Raw genomic sequence first — 4,483 nt, forward strand, 5'->3', positions numbered from 1 at the left:
TGTCAGATCTCCTGATGGTCCAACTCTGCTCCCCAGACATCAATGAGTCTGATCTGGGCAAAGCTGTGATGCTGTGGCACCAGGACTCTGTCAGAGGCAGGCGGCCTAACTTCATGGATGGACCTGACGACTAGAGGTGCCATGTTTTAGGTTACCTAGGCATATTAAGGGATGTCTGAGAGGAAATATGACTGCCTTTTTGTTTGCAAATGCCATTGTGTTTACAAAAAAAGATTTATTTTATTTATATAGTGGGGCGGCTTAGCTCAATATATCACAACAATCGTTCATTTTGTGATAAAAGCATAAAATTTGCGTCCCTAGGTGGCGCTACCGAGCCCATTTTTGCACCGGGGGGTTCCGATTTTTGATTTTATCGAATTTTTCGCCGGACCTGGTGTGCGTGCCGAATTTGGTGAGTTTTTGAGCATGTTTAGGGGGTCAAATTAAGGCTCAAAGTGGCGTAATAATAATAATGAAGAAAAAAAAAAACGAAGCAAATACAATAGGGCTTCGCACTGGGACAGTGCTCGGGCCCTAAAAAGAAACAGTACAAAAACAATAGGGCCCTCTTCCAGAGAGGCGAGGGCCCTAAAAAGAAACCTTACAAAAACAATAGGGCTTTGCACTGGGACAGTGCTCGGACCCTAAAAAGAAAGAAAATGAAAAGAAATGATGAATGTTGCTGAGAGGGTGTAATCAGCTTTCAAAACCAATATCAATCAACCCTATAGTGCACACACCTTTTTTCTCCAACATTTTATTTTCAATAACATAGTATTGACACAGGGTATTAACACTGACCACTTGTTGGCATGCAGCTTGGGAAATTGGAAAATATTGAGTATTGGCTATTGGCAGCCTCAAGTAAAAAAAATATCAATGTCAGCTTTCTAAAACCCACACAGACACTAGCAAATACTCACACATATAGTCTGCTGAGTCTGACTTCACCAAGAATCGTCCCCCTCCCAAACTGTGTTGGTAGTTGCATGCTGTCTGCCAATGAATAGATCCCTGTTTCCTTCACACTCCTTTTTTGTGCAACACTCTCATCATCAAATGTGTCAGATGTGGTGAAAGCTGCTTGTAGGATGAGTGTTTAGATAAAGACACAAAGCCTTTCTTCTAAAACATCTCCCGGTTGCCAGCCTTGATGAGGCTGGTCTGCCACTCTCTGTAACAGTGGGCTGAATGGCACAAGCAGGCGCTTTCTTCTGCTTGGCCTTCCCCAGGACCTCATTGTGGTTTCCCTATGGAAAAACATGAAGAGGCATTTACTGCACCCAATGACAAAGGAATGTGCTTTTCTGCTGCAAAGGTGTCATCAACCCATGTTGTTTGATAGTTTTAAGAGACAGGATTGTTCATAGATGTGTGCTTTTTCAGCCTGATCCAGCCTAGTCGACAGTACTGGCAAAGAGGATCAACAGCTTTCAAAGAGTGGTGCTTTCATATGCAGGTGATTTCACACCCACAGATATCTCTGTTTCTGCACCCGCATGGTTTCTAACACTGCTGGCAGCCTCTATCAAACTAGACCTGAGTCACTCTGTTCTTCCACATCAGTCACATCCTAATGTACCATAGTGGAGAAAATATAGATCCTGAGGGCCTCCAGAGGCAGTCACTAGTTTTTTGTTTGTTTTTTAATTTTATGGTCCTTAAAACTTTTTATTTAAACACAAGAATTCTGGGCCCATAATTACCGAGCCTCGCTCTAAGAATTGACTTAAAGGCCCCATGCTGTACACTTTTCCAGGGTTTTATTTTAACTGTTGATCTTCCTGCAAGATGTATTTGTGGTTTCGAGTACCTGTGGTCTGCTAAATATAGTTTCACAGTTCCTCTCTCTTGCCTTTCTCCTGGAGCTCTGGCAGCTGGTTCGTGTAGCCAATCAGAAGAGAGAATCAGCACCTCTCCACTGATTGGCTGACTGTTTTCTGAGTGACATATGTTCAGGCCAATCACAAGCAAGTAACCAGGTAAACAGGAATTATCATCTTATATAGATCTATATTATGTATGACTGTCATGGCTACTGCGGAGTGTGATGAGTGTGATACGACCGTACATGTTTGAGCCCGATCCTGAATCAGAGACAAAATCAGCATTGTATTGTGTCGGGTTGATAAAACAGTCGGCGCTGAAATGAGCCCATCAGACGAGCAAATTTGGACTAAAACCCTGCGGGACCTGTGAAACCGGGACTCTGAGAGTGATGTTATACGACCGTATGTGTTTGAGCCCAACTCCGATCCTGAACCACAGACGGCAGGAGACACCGATTCGGACTAGCTAAGTTTGCTAGCTTGTGAGCTTATTGGCCGGGGAGCAGAGTCAGACTGGCTAATGGCGCTGTTCCACTAGCAGCCGAGTAGCCGAGTTGAATCGAACCTACTGGCTCGATTCTACTCGGCTCGACTTGGTTTTGGTTGTTTTCCATTACAATTGAGTACCACCTCATCATGGGTGGAGTTGTCATAGCAAGGCGGGCGCACGGTCGCTGTGCCCAGTTTTTTTTTTTTTTTTAAATGGCGGGTTTGGTTTTTGTGAAGGAATCGCTCTCATGTGTCGTCGCTCCCTGTCCAATCAGTGGCCTGCAATCGGTTTACATCACATTTTCGGCACGAATCAGCTCGCTTGGAACCCCGACCGAGTACGTACTAAAATAGTAACTGGTACCAGGTACTACCACCTAATGGAAAACCTTACAAACCGAGTAGAATCGAGCCGAGTAGAGCCAAGTAGGTGCTAGTGGAAAAGCGGCATAAGTTCGCTAGCTTGTGAGCTTGTTGCCTGGGGAGCAGAGGAGTCACCAACATCATGACATCATGAAGAGTTTCAAAACACGGGCTGAGTTCAATAAGAAACTGTCCCTGTAAAACGAGCGGATTGCACTTCCGTTAATCCTTGACGTCAAGGACGGTGATTCCGTCCACAGCACCTGCGTCCCCAGGCAACAAGCTTACAAGCTAGCAAACTTAGCCAGCCAGCGTCCACTTGCCAGGCAAAAAGCTTCCAAGCCAGCGAACGTAGCCAGTCCGACTTCGTTCCCCGGCCAACAAGCTCACAAGCTAGCGAACTTAGCCAGTCTGCCTCTGCTCCCCAGGCAACAAGCTCACAAGTTAGCGAACTTAGCCAGTCTGCCTCTGCTCCCCAGGCAACAAGCTCACAAGTTAGCGAACTTAGCCAGTACCCCCTGCTCCCAGGACAACAATTTCACAACATATGTAACAAAAATAACTCACCATTCTGAAACATCCTGTAATAAACAGATTTGAGGTGGTTCGGTGTCTCCTGCTGTCTGTGGTTCGGGATCGGAGTTGGGCTCAAACACGTAAGTATAACATCACGCTCAGGGTCCCGGTTTCGTGGGTCCCGCAGGGTTTTAGTCCAAATTTGCTTGTCTGTTGGGCTCATTTCAGCACTGACTGTTTTATCAACCCGACACAATACAATGCCGGCTTCGTCTGTGGTCCGGGATTGGAGTCGGGCTCAAATACTTATGGTTGCATAACATCATGCTTGGCGGAAAACAGTCAGCCAATTGGTGGAGAGGGGCTGATTCTCTCTTCTGATTGGCTAAACAAACCATCCTGCCAGAGCTCCGGGAAAAGGCAAGAGAGAAGAGTTGTAAAACTATATTTAGCAGACCACAGGTACTCAAAACCACAAATACATCTTGCTAGGGATATCAACAGTTAAAATAAAACCCTGAAAAAGTGTCATTTCTCCTGTGGCAAGGAAATGAAGCATCATCACTACCCTCAGTTCCTCTGAAAATGCATTACTGTGTAGTCAGTTTGAGACGACGTCCCTTAAGTTGGTGACAAAGATGCTGCCTGCTCTATCCAAATGACACTGCTTGATTAATTGCATGCCATCAAACAAATCAAACACATTCCTCGTCTCCTGAAAGATGTCTATCTCCTCAGTGCCATCACACCCCCTACTGGCAGCTCCTAACCACTTGAGAGGCCTCTCTAGCTGCCTTAAATAACTTGGAGAGTAAGACTGATTCTTAGCTTTAAGAAATTTGATAACTTGCTTTTATACTTAAGTTGAAAGTAGGAGTAAATTTCAGAAATTATCAGCACTTAAGACTAAAATGTTGCTACATTGCTAATGACTCACATTAACATACTGTACCTCATATGCTTGCTTCACAATATGATCAATGCTGTGTCACTGCTTGAAGAACAATAACCCACAATGAAGCATGGTCTTGTTTTAAAGCTGGGAGCCTTCTGGTTCAAACAAACAGCCAATCTGCATGCTTCTGCAATAAGGTATGGTCAAACTTACAGCCCTTTGGTCCAATGAGCAACCAAATGCAAGTACAGACCATGTTGGGTCTCCCTCGATAGACAGTATATAAATATCAGCATCAGCTTTTCAGTCTTTAACCCTATAAAGCCATTTGTATCATATATGATACACATTTTCAACTCCGTTTTTCATTTTCAGTTTAATCAATACT

The 4,483-nt window shown here is 44.5% G+C and overlaps 1 protein-coding gene across 2 annotated transcripts in view; it reads left to right on the forward strand.

The window, feature by feature from the left end:
* Positions 1-4,483, forward strand: part of cdk14 (cyclin dependent kinase 14) — a 433,611-nt gene that overhangs the window by 418,045 nt on the left and 11,083 nt on the right. The gene's annotated exons all lie outside the window — the stretch shown is intronic.

This window comes from Myripristis murdjan, chromosome 16 (genome assembly GCF_902150065.1).
Source record: "Myripristis murdjan chromosome 16, fMyrMur1.1, whole genome shotgun sequence".
NCBI lineage: Eukaryota > Metazoa > Chordata > Actinopteri > Holocentriformes > Holocentridae > Myripristis > Myripristis murdjan.